The sequence below is a fragment of the Vulpes lagopus genome, chromosome 11 (assembly GCF_018345385.1).
Source record: "Vulpes lagopus strain Blue_001 chromosome 11, ASM1834538v1, whole genome shotgun sequence".
In the NCBI taxonomy this organism is placed as follows: Eukaryota; Metazoa; Chordata; class Mammalia; order Carnivora; family Canidae; genus Vulpes; species Vulpes lagopus.
The window spans coordinates 44140155-44153440 of record NC_054834.1 but is presented as its reverse complement, the minus strand read 5'-3'; the positions used below and the strand labels follow the sequence as shown (position 1 = coordinate 44153440).

The following is a 13286-nucleotide window of genomic DNA, read 5'->3' as shown; positions in this document are numbered from 1 at the left end:
CATTTACTCTGAGACCCCATGTTGCTTCTTCCTCTAATTCTCATGTGCTATGAATCCTTTCAGACCTAATCCGACCTCCCTCCTGCTTTACCCTAGGGTGAACTCTGCTTTCTCAAAGCTTCTTGCACAATTTGTGTCCATACCACAAACTTGGCATGTATCCTAGGCAATTCTTATTAACCATTTAGTTGCATGTATATTATTTAGTTTTTAAATTTCTTACATGCATAGTTTTATCTCTTTACATAGTTTTACATAGCACCTAACAAAGCGTCTTTTCTTATACATATATATGCATAGTATGTAATGCATATATCTATGCCTTATATATACACATAAACATGGGTGCGGGCACGCACACACACCTATTGCTTTTAATGTGCAGTCACTGCAAAAATCTCTGAAATGCCCTGTGTAGCAGAAAATATTTTAAAGCAAATATGTATATTCAGGATTTTCTTCCTTCCCCTCATTTCAGTAGTTCAGTCATAAATAATTATTTATATAGTGAAGCAGGTAGTCCACAATTAAGTGTTCATGAAATTACTTCCTTTACCAAGTGTTTTCTGAAATGGCACTCCTGTTGGTCTTTCCCTAAGATACCCCACAAACACATTTTAGTTACTAGATTCCAGCTAAGAAAATAAGCAGGTTTTCAATCAAGATTTTTAGAAGAATGTCTCCCACTGATGAATAAATTACTGGAGAGGACAATAACAATTAAATTCCCCACAGTGTACAGAAGTTACTAGAAGAATGATTTCAAATTACTGGTAAAAGATTTTGTACCAAAAGCTCCATAAACACAAAGCAAAGATGATCTAAACAACGTATTTTTAATAATGAGGTCTGTATTATTTATTTTTCATAATATATGTATATATACATTTTCCCAGTATGCTAATTATTCTAAATCAAGCAAAAACAAATGTAAAAATTCAAACAAATGAAAGCCTTTGTGTTGAAGTAGATAGGACTAAAGGGACATAGGAATGTGCTGGCATAGAGCAGACTTGAGACTGTCCTATCATTTTTCATGTAGAATAAATGAAATTTGACCACAATGCCAGGGAACCTGCCACCTATCTTTGAAATGAATATGTTTCTACATCCACAAAACACTAAAAGAAGCTTATTATTTAAATGATAGAACTAATACAATCATTATGTAGATATCACATGTAATTATCTAGATTATAACCAAACAGCTAAAATTCAAATCACCTTTTTTTCAATATTTGAGAAAAACTGAAGCAATGTAGTACATGGAGAAATCCTAAGTGTGATGGTAATACACATCAACGTCTCTTACACAAAACTTATTTTACAATAATAAGCTTATGATACATATAACATTTTTAAATTATTTAAAAATTGCATTTTCAGGTATAAAAGATAATTTTAACCACAAGTTGGACTACCTTTCATTATATGTAGCACATAAAAGGCGATTACTGTGACTGTTCAAAAATACCCTTCTATAAAGATATTAAACCAAAGGAATGTAAATTCACATCATTCTAACAGAAGAATGGTCCAAAATTGATCTCCATCTTCCCTATTTATAAACTTATGGTAAAATGTTTGCTTTTTCTTACTGTTGGGATTTTTCTAAGAGTCATATGAAATAATTTAGGAAGACTGTCTGAATATATGTAATATATTTCCTTTCATCATTGACAATTTGAATACATCTCAGTCAATTTGTTGACCAAATGACAGAGCAAAACTATCCCCCAATCCCTGGTCTTGCTCTCTTTCTTTTCCCTGAGTAATAATTTTGTTTTCTTTTGGGGATCACTATCTTGGGCTCAAGGATAAGACAGGAAATACATAGGCCCTGCTTTGAAGACCTCTCAGACTGTTAGGCAAGTCACGGGCACCTAGGCTTTCCTTTCTGGAGTGGGGCACAGTCCCCCGAGGAATCTGTCTACTGGTGAACCACATTCCCCAGCCCTGCTTGGCAAACTCTAAGAAGGAGGCAAAATTTAAGGATGCCCTTATTCTCAGGGTCCCATGGGCGACCCTGCTCTTACACAAACCTGAGACTGTGTGCAGCCTTAGAGTCACACCTTATGCGTGAATGGTTCTCACCAATAGAATGTGAACACAAGTGATACATGTTACTCTTGACAGGAGTCTTTAAAAAGGAGGTGTGCCTTTTCCACTGTCTTTATGGCAAGATGTGTTTAACTTTTAAGACACTGACAAGCTATTCTCCATGATGGCTGTACCAGTTCACATCCCCATCAGCAGCGTAGTTATTTCCAGTGTCTCCACATCTCTATATTCACACTTGGTAGGGTCTCCTTAACTTTGCCTTTCATGTGATATCTCGTGGTTTTACTTTGTAGTTCCCTGATGACTGATGATACTTACGCTCCTTTCACATGATTTCTCAAGGCCACTAATTAGGACCTCAACAATGACTTCTTTGTTGTTACTGGTTTGACAGTTATACTTGCTACTTCCGGGGGACTTTCAGTGTGTTTTCTTTTTTCGTTCCTTTTGTTTAGGTTTGACTCCACCATCCCTTGCAGTAGGACTGCTTTGCTAAGGGTGTCCTCTCTCTTGAATATTCTGTTTCTTCCTCTAAATGCTGGTCTCCTTCAGGTATACAGTGATGTTATTTTGTCTGAGCGTCAGGTTTTAGGTCTAGCTTCCAGAGCACTCTAGGCAGCAATAGTCTGGTGTGAAGGGTTTACTGTGGGCTCTGTCCTAGTGGGCAGCAGGTACAGGAGTAGGCAAAATGCTGCTCTCCAAGCAAAGCACCAAGAGGAAACCATTTTTGTTTATGTGTCTCTTTAAATTTCTCTAAGCTCTCTGGCTGAGAGTCAGCTCACCTATTTAGTGCCTTCTCACATTCTTAAGCAAGGGAGAGCAGACACACTGTCCTATTTATACCATCTGTGACTCCACCTTTTCTTTCATGACTAATAGACTACATTTTTCACTTCCCCTTTACTCTGGGTCATGATTTCAATGATTTTCCCATTTCTTCAGTTAAAAAATTAACAGGTCTTTGTTTTATTTAGCAAATTTGCAATTTTTTTGCCTCGTTTTTATTTCAAATTTCATATGGCGGTCCTTTGAGGATTTGTCATCAAATGTATTCTTTGTAAAAATTCTCAAACTGCATTTCTAAATTGCCATACATTTGCTTTTCTTGAGTTGAGGAATATAACAATTTCTCCTTGCAATTCTGTCAAGTTCGAGAATGATATTCCAGTTTCCGATGTTGCCGAAGAAAAGCTCACAGCTGATAGGATTCTATTTTTGATTGTAATATGTTCCTGTGTTCTTACAATGTTCTTAGAATTCAGAAAATATACAAGAATTATATCTGTTTATTCATTAATCCCGCTATCTCAACTAATAGGAACTTTTATTCTGATAGGTTATTTCAAACATTTTCCTCTGTAATTCTTTGATTAATGAACTCTTCCCAATCATTTTCTTGCCTTATTATTTAGTTTAATTTTTCATGGTGTATCCTCCAGAATCTATCTTTTCAATTAATAATGAAAGGTTTAAATATTATCTATGTATTTATTTTCATGTGACAGCAAGGCAATATTTTGAAGTTAACTTTAGTTTGCTCTCATTTTTTAAAGAGAATTTACAGGTTTAGTTCATCGTTCTCCTTTGTTCATGACACACTGTAACCTCTGGCTGTATTAGAGAGACCCTCATTGAATTTATTTCACATTTTATCCTAATTCCCCATGTTTATTCCTTCACCCCTTATTGCACTAGTCTAAAGCACATGCTTTTCCTTATTATTCTGCGTCCTTATAAAGCATTAGTTTTATGTCTATTGCTTTTGTATATATTCAACTTGCATAAATGGTATGTGCCTCAGACCTTTCTTTTTTCCAAAAGCATTGTTTTTAAGATATAAAATTGTTATTTTGTGTGCTTTTAGTTTACTGCTTCCAAAGTGTGCATCTACAACATTGTATATATCACCAGCACAGAGATAGACACCAGGGTTGCCTACAACTTCCTGCTCTAAGGACAAGGCTGTGATGAAAATCCTTTCATGAATTACTTATATGGACCTGTATGAGAATTTCCCTTGACTATATACCCAGGAGCTTGACTGTTGATCTCAGAGTACGCACACACCTAATTTATTACAGTAAGTTCTGGCAGGCAATTCTCCAGAATGTCTTTTCTAGTCTATCTCCCCAGTAGGATACCTGAGGATTGCTACAGTCCAACATCTCTTCCAACATTTAGTGTTGCTCTGCTTCATAATGTTTGCCAGTCTGATAGATGGAAAGTAATAGGCCAGTCATTTTAATTTGCAATTTTTTTAAATGAGTATAAATTTGAGCATTCTTCCACCATTGTTAGTCACTTGCATTTCCATTCTGTGAACTGCCCATTTGTATCATTTGTTCGTTTTCTTTTGTTTCTTCATTTTTTTTGGTTGATACAAAATTTCAAGAAAAAATATATGAAAACAAAAACCAACATGAACTAAAAAGTACACCTAAGATGCATCTATATACAAGATGAAAGATTTAAGAGAGCATTGTACAACACCTCATGGCAACACTCCCAAGAGAGGGCAGGTGGGGGAGGATGTGATATTTAGGAAGAAAAAAAGCTTCGTTTAAAAAGTGAAACTGCAAGTCAGAAAGAAATTTCAATATTTAGGCATGTGAGTATTAGTTCCACTTTCTGCTTTCTAGATAAATGACCTCAGATCACCACAAAATTATTTGCTAGAGGGAAAGAAATCAAATCAAAATGGGAAATTTGCATATGGCACCTCAGGTTATGGCATACAATATTCTACTGGCTATTTGTGCCTTTTAGTTTAAATTTCCTTCTAACCAAAAATCTAACAACTGAATTTTATCTGGCATATTGGAACATTGTTGATACAATCCTCTCCCAAAACTAAAAAAAAAAAAAAAAATGAAATTTAACAGAATCAATGTCAACTAAACAAAGAGCAGCCCGTCTGAGTTCTTGCACTTTTTGCACTTTCCCATTTCCTTTTGGTTTTATTTTGTGCTTCTTTTTTAGGAGAAATTATTTTTTTAAAGCATCTGAATGATCTTGCTTTTTCTTTTTAACTAAGGAACTTCCTTCTAAATAAATATTCAAATATGATGAAAGAAGTATTTGGGCTAAATGTAACATATTGTATCTATTTAACATTTATAAATTGACACGCACTTGGGACAGTCCAAGTTTCACTAAATATGGGGTATTTGCATATTACTTAACTATCCTAAATCAGTTTCTTCATTTATGAAATTGGATTAAAAATAAAATATTTATCTCACTATGTTATTTTGGTATGAAGATGATAAATGCAAAGTATACTTCATATTACCTCTCTGCTCAAATTTTTGAATCCTCACTTTTCTCCTTATTTTCAACAACTGGCCTCATATTCTACAGATATGATATATCATCAGACACTAAAGCAAAAAGATATACATACTTCCATGTTCATTGCAGTAATATTTACAATAATCAAAATATGGCCATAACCTGAGTGTCCAGCAATGGATAAATAAAATGTGGTATATCAACACGATGAAATATTAGTTGTTCATAAAAAAGGACATCCTGCCATTTTCAGCAACATAGATGCTAAGTCAAATAGAAAAAGACAAACCATGCTATAATTTGTATATTTTTTTCTCCTCTTTATGTCACAGTTCTTTTTCTCATGCTGCCTCAAGATTTTTGTCTTTCTTATGAGTTTGAATATTATATGTTCAGGGTGTGTTGTTTGTTCATGTTTTTGTATGTGTTCAATTTGGTGTTTTCTGAGTTTTTTGAATCAGTTTTGTGACTATCAATAATTTTGGAAACTTACTGGCCATCACTTTTTCAAATATTGCTCCTGCCCAGTTTATTTTCTTTCTGGAAATATATATGTATATATATATTAGGTTAATTTTTATAAAATTAAAAAACGAAAACAAGCCTGTTAATTTTTTTTCCCTTCTCCTCTGGCAACTGTGTGGTGAATCCTTTCTTGCATGATCAGGTTGTGGATAGACTTGTAAGGGTGTTTGCTGCATACAGTGTAAGCATTGTGACCGCCAATAAACTTCAATGGTTTCTACTGAAAAAAAAAATTATAAAAATGTATATTAACCACCCCTCCACTGTAGTAACTTCCTCCAGTTCATACATTCACAAGAGCAGGGTATATATATATAAATATCCACACACACACACACACATCCACACACACTGCCTCAAGGGCTGGGGAAGACTCAAAGTTATTGGCCACACAACTGGACCTCTGATGGACTCATCCAAATGGTTCACCAAGAGAGCAACTGGCTCAATTCCTTCTCTCCGGTCTCTCCCTTTACAGAGACCAAGCACCCGAAGTCATAGAGTTACATCCGACTTGTAAAAGCAAGAGGCATTTGTCTGAGGATGAGGATGAGCAAAGTGGGAAAAAGGATGAAGCTAAGAACACCACTTTTAGCTGGAGTTGTCTGTCACTGCAAGAAGTCAAGGGACCTAGGGCAGCATCTACGGTTGAAGGGGAAGGATGGTGCTCTGCATGGCTTAGAGTTCCTAATAACAAGGGTAATAAAGTAATAGGAAGTGATAATTTGTGGGGCAAAGGAAGGGCAATAAGAAAAAATATACATTTGGAATTTTTACCTTTTTTTTTCCCTCTCTACACTAAATATATCTCTGCACATTCACACATCCTCGTCCAGTAAAGCTTCAGGTCACCAGAATACACATTTTTCCTCACTCGCATACATAACCCCTCATATCAGCATTGGTGCACTAGACTCTGTAAAAATTTTTCAGTCACGCTTTTTGTTTTTACACTTGAGTCAATATAAACCTTGTTTAAAATGTTATGAAAAAATGTACATATTTATAGAAGGCAGGTTGTTGCAGGACACCGGAAGTTCCCTGCTCCCCCTGCCCCCTGGGGTGGCCCCAGGAGGAGGGGCTGGAGTCTCACACATTTGTGTCTCTATCTTCTCCCACCACCCTTCCCACCCAACCCCCCAGGAACCAGCAGCGCCCTGCCCCCTAGTGTGCATTCACACCCCTATTCCATGGGGAAGTAGCCACTTGACTTTGCCAGTTTCCCCACACCCCTGGAGGAGGGAGCTAGGGTCAGCCAGGCCCTCTCCCTTGTAATTGTTTGCCCCTCTGGGCCAGACCAAAGGGACGTTGCTCTGTACAGGTAGAGTCCAAGGAGGTGTCAGCTCATCATATCATTGCTATTCACACCATAAGTGGAATTCTTCATTGAGCCATTGACCTCTCGATGGAATGCCGACAGGTTCTGGGTGAACCTGTCTCTGTCTCTGTTTTTTGTAAGAAGATTTCACTCGATGCCTTCCATCGGGTTTTCAAAACACAGATGTATAGTCTGCTGCTTCTCTGGTGGCTGGCTGTTCATGATACTGTTTCTTAGATCAGAAAAATACTTTTCATTAAGTAGTATCGAGCCAAGTAGGAGCCGAGACATAGACCACTGGTTCCTACAGTCTTCAAAGATGATGATGTTCAGCACCATTGACAGCATCTGCTGGATCATCTCTGGATGCTGCTGCATGATATGCAGAAAATGGCCACTCTCCTGGTTTAGGGGTGTTGTCCTCTTCTTGGTGCTCCATGACAGTTGCTTAAAGAGGTATGTCACAATGTGGTCCAGGCAGGAGCAGCAGCCTGTGCATACGATGGTATCAAGTGCAGTAAGTCCTTCAGAAATGGAAGAGAGAATATACATGATGACAAGAAGTTCCAGACTTGCAATAAAGTTCATGTGGTCCTGGGTCAGGACTTCCAGTAGTGAATAGTAAGACTGGATGAGCTTGGGGTAGCCCAGGAGGTCACTGTGGGGAATAGAGAGGAGCAGCTCAATGAAGGTCTGTAGAGCATTGTCCAGCACATCATCTCCATAGAGACAGAAGACTCCAAAATTGACATAACTCCCACTGAGGGCAGCCTTCAGCATGGAGAAACAGATGGAGATGCCCTTGAGCTTCAGTGCAATAGACCTGATCCTTTGGGACCTCTCCTAGTGTCAGGATGCGATTGCCATACATTGTTATCATCTTGCTGTTTTCTCCGAAGTGTAAGATGCCATTGGGGGAAGAGACATCAAATTGGAGTCACTGGGATCTGTTATGAACTAATTCAGCCATCAGCTTAAGCACAAGTGTAGTACACGCTAGATCATGGTACCATAGCTCAATTGTCCACTGAAGAATTGGCATGTAGGATGGATATATCCACTCAAACAGTATCATGAAGCTGGTCTTGGCATTGAAGGAGAAAGCTATCCTTCTCAGGCCTCTTATGAGGCCACTAGAGTTCGCTTTGCCTCTTGCTTGTTGAAACTATTAGTGCTAAACATCTGGGTCACAGCCTCAAATGCTGCTGTGATTGTTAATACCCAGAAATGAAAAGTGCGTGTGATTGTTCAGCATGTGTGACTGTTCAGCATGAACTGTATTGCACTAAGCTTCACTAGTTTTCTTACACTACCGTATTCAATGGAGAGGTCATTGAAAAGCTATAGTGTCTTGGAGGTGATTGGTTCACAGCAGTCCCACTACTTCAGGTTGGTGATGATTTTTTCCTATGAAGATGCTTAGGACCATAGTTTCATCATTCAAGCCCAGAACTTCTGAAAGTTGGCAGTACGGCTTAGAGGATTTTTGCACCTGGTCCCCAATATAGATCTTACAAAACTGTTCAAAAAAGCTCAGCATGGCCAATTCTAGCTTCTCATTACCGCTAGAGCCAAGTGAGAATCTGTTAGGTTCATCAGCTGGAGCACCCAACAGACAAGCTCACCATCCATAGCATCTTGCTCATCAGTGCTGGCAAAAAACTCTTGACCACCGATCACTGCGTCAATGATGTAATCCAGCCATGTCAGTCTTCCTTCCTGCACAGCAGCTCCTGATAGCACTGGGCAGACTGGTCAAACAACTGCACGGAAGAGTGTGCATGTCTTCTCGTACTCACAATGCTCAATGGTAGACAGCTGGTCCAGCTCCTGTTGCACCAGGCCTGTATCCTCCAGAGGGTCTTCCAGGCCATCCCTCAGGGCGATGTGCACAGATTCCAAACGGGATGTGATAATAGACTTTGGTGACCTCAGGAGTATAAGTTTCCAACATGTGGGGCTCTGTGGCTTTCACGTATGGCCCAGAGGCTGCCAGCCTCTGGCCACAGGCTCAGGAGGCTCAGGAGATAGTGCACACTTTAGGGCAAATTCCCAGTGCTGTAGGCTGGTCACTGTGAAGTTAACTATCAATCGGATGATCTCAGATAGTTTTCCCCCTTTACTAATTCTCCCAGTTGATAGCTACTCTTCAATCAGGCCAGTAGTCTGCAAAACTCATGGTAATTGTTTGGGTCTGATAAACTCTGTGGGTTTTCCAGTATTTGTTTAACACCATCAACAAGATGTGAGAAAAACTTGGCCCTCTATGCATTGTTAAGCAGGGATCTTCTGACTGAGGCAATCTATACTAAGCAGGATAATACCAGAGGTGAAAATGAAGGAGGGATGCAACGATACAGGTCAAAAAACAGCTGCAGAGTTGAAGAATCTAAGAATGCTGATTTCCAGCTGGTGGGAATCTGTACCATGCACAGGTCATCTGAGGACTCATCAGTAGAAGTGCCGATGAAATCAAAGTTTAGGCAGTTATGAGTGAGTTTGAGCAGTTGCATGAGCAAACCATGCTGACTTTCATCATTCAAGTTTAGATTCTTTCCTGAAGCCTGTTTTAGTAAATTGCAGGAAAGAGTAAAGATATCAAATAACGATGAATCTTGGAAAGAAGAGGCTATTTTTCTGTGCTTGGTTAAAGGATGGGTGGTGTCGGCTTGATTAATTTCATTGGTTAGCTGAGATAAAATTGTGACGCCAATGATGCAGTATTCACCACTATCCTATAAGAACCCTGTGACGTCTGTGATTGCATTTCTGAAGACGTAGTCATCCTTCTGACAATCAAACCAGCCCAGTTTTGTGATTTTGGCATATAACTGAGTAAGTGCTTGTGGCACAAAAGTAGCCAACTTTGGCCGAGTGGCAAGGTAATTGAACACACAGTTTAGTTCCGAGTATCTATGTGTTGCTCCAATGGTAGAGGGTTGTTTGTGCATGATACAAGATATTGTAAGGCATGTAGCTGCCAGTAACTGGGAGTAAGAGGAACTTCTCTTTCGAGGAGTAGCTGGCACTTGCTCAGGCAATCAGGGCTGTTGGTGAATTCATCCAAGGCTTTCTCTGCCTGGAGTCAAATGGTTGTGTCTATTGTCTCATAAAGCCATTTGCACAGATTCCCTAGTTGGGCCAGGCTCTGCACATGATCTGCCATTTTGCTACATTCATGCTCCTCTCCCAAAATATATTTTAAAATCATACACAGGAAAGCCCTTAAAATGGTACCTAATATAAATTTGCAGTAGATTTTACTGCCACTATTACTAGCTATTTTCATTATTACATGTAAGAGATAACTTGTCAGAGTACGGATATCACGTGTATTACAATATGAATATTCTCTGCAAAGCATGAGAAACTACTTTTAAATTATTTGTGACCATACTTGTCCTTCTAAACTCTTCCCTAGAAAACAATCCAATGTGTATTATCGAAGGCACACTGCCTTCTCAGGTGGAGATAAACAGGCAAAGACAATTTTATTCAAGACTATTGCAATAGGAGAGATACTGAACAACTCTGTTGAAATAAAAGGCAGGAAAGTTTCTGAGTGTTGGGTGAGCTAGTGGAAAAGTACTGAAGAGTATTAGTGGGGAAGTTGTTCAACGTGACCCAGCCACGTGTGTTTGCTAGTTGGCATTAGACCCCTATCTTTTCACAGAGACTGGGAGATGGGGCCCTATCTCTCCTGATGATTATATTTAAGAAGGATGGCCACCCTGTCTCTGGGGAAGATGTCCCTAGATTGTAGTACTTTGGCAAAGGGGCAGGGAAAGCATTTATAATAGAAAGTTTTATAAAGTCAATGCTCTAAGAACAGGGAAGTCAGGGACCTATAGTTAGGAAGAAACCTGCTTGAAGTTAAGTCAAGCTGAGGAGAACATTAAGGTCATCTTTGCCAGTATTAAATCCAGGTGTCTATCCCAAATACTCCGTTATTCAAAGTAGTATGTTTTTGCTTAAGTTACATTTAGGCTCCTGAGATGGGAGCCATAAAAAGTCTATTACTATGTAACTTACCACCCCCAAACTCATTACCTTAAAACAACAACTTATTCTTGCTCATGAATTAGTTGCTTTAGACTGGATTGAAGCTGAGTTTCCCTGAATGTTGGGTCCAGGCTGAAGAGGCAGCAGCTACCTAGAAGGTCTTCCACATATCACTGATAGAAGTACTGAGATTAGCTCATTGTGCTGCACAAATCACATTTCTGCTTATGCTAATGTCTCCCTAAATCCCCTTTAAACAAAGCAAGTAATGTGACTGATCTCAAAGTCAAGGATCCCAGTATTTGCTATATAGTAATCCAAAGTAGCAAAAGAAGTTCCTTTTCTAAGTTTCTCAGAGATCGCCGGCTAGATTCTTTCAGAATATATAGTTATGATGGTTTCCCATATTTCCATATTCGTGGTTTGATCCTCTTGCTTTTATTCCTAAAGATTATTAATATCTCAGCATGTGACAAGTACTGTTTTAGAGCCTGACCATATAATGGTAAGCAAAACCAGACGTGGCCTGTGCCCATATAAAGAACACAACTTAGTGGATGCTACAGACTGAATGTTTCTGTCCCCTAAAATTTGTATTTTGAAAATCTCCAATGTGAGGGTATTTGGAGATGGGGCCTATGGGAGGTGATTCCGTCATGAGGGCAGAGTCTTCATTAATGAGATGAGATCAGTGCCCTTGGGACCTCAGAGAGATCCCTTTTGGTATCTATCACATGAGGACACAGCAGAAAGACAGCTATGGGCCCTCACCAGACACTGAATTTGTGGAAATTTCATCTTGGACTTCTCAGCCTCTAGAACTGTGAAAATTAAATCTCTGTTGTTTATAAACCACCTGATAAAATCACCTATAAATAGAAAGGTATTCCCATTGCAACAGCCTGAATAGACTAAGATAGTGGGCAAAACACAAAAAAATACAGAAATTCCTAAAATTTTGACCATGATCAATGCCATGACAAAGAAATGTTTGGTGCCATGAGAGGTCATAATGCAAGAATTTAACTTATCAGAGACATAAAAAATTTTTTCTAAGTGATAATTTAAATGAGATCTTAAGAATTTATAGGGCAATATAGGGTGAATAGATCAATGCAAAGACATGAAGAAAAATAAGTGCTCTAGATAGAAGAAATAATACATTTTAATGTATTATTAAAGTAATTGTACTTTATAGGAACTGAAAGAAGTACAGGAAAGTGGAGTAGAAAAGTGAAAGCAGGACTCTGGTTTTCTTTTGTTTAGTTTTTAAAAGATTTTATTTATTTATTTGAGAGAGAGAGAGAAAGAGAGAGCACATAAATGGTGGGGAGAGGCAGAAGGAGAAGGAGAAGCTGACTCCCTGTTGAGCAGCAAGCTCCACGCAGGGCTTGATCGATTGCAGGACCCGTGGATCATGACCTGAGCCAAAGGCAGATGCTTAACCAAGGAAGCCACCCAGGCACCCCAGGATTCTGGTTTAGAAAAATGCTGCCTAATTAAAATATCATGAAAGAAATTTTTATAGTTTTAAATTTTCTAAGTTACACTAGAAAGGTAAAAAGAAACAGTATAATAAATTTTAATAACATATTTAAACCAATATTTCTAAAATATTATCATTTTAAAATGTATGCAATCAGTATAAAAAATATTAATGGTATATTTAATACTGTTTTATTTTTTTATACAAAGCCTTGAAAATTCAGTGTGTATTTTACATTAACAGTATATTTCAATTTGGACTTGTTCTATTTCAAACAAATATAGCTAGTGGCCACCATATCAGACAGTGCAAGTCTAGACCATGAAGTAACTTCCAGGCTTTTTAAGGTAACTTAACTTTTAACTTCCAGGTAATTTTAAGGAAAATGACCTATGTCCTGGAACATTGGCATGACACTGAATATTTTCAACATAGTATATGTGGAGTAAGGGGATGGTAGTAATGTGATTAGATCTGAGTTTTGAACAGATCACTAGCTATGGTGAGGACAGAGAGAAAAGTAAACAGATTTAAGAGAAAACATAGGTGGTAAACATGAGCTATAAGGGATTAAACACTAGGATGCAACACAGAAAACCCTTA

At 38.3% G+C, this 13286-nt stretch overlaps 1 pseudogene; it reads right to left on the bottom strand.

Moving 5' to 3' along the window:
* Positions 1-7216: 7216 nt before the first annotated feature.
* Positions 7217-10361, bottom strand: LOC121471996 (annotated as a pseudogene).
* Positions 10362-13286: the final 2925 nt, after the last annotated feature.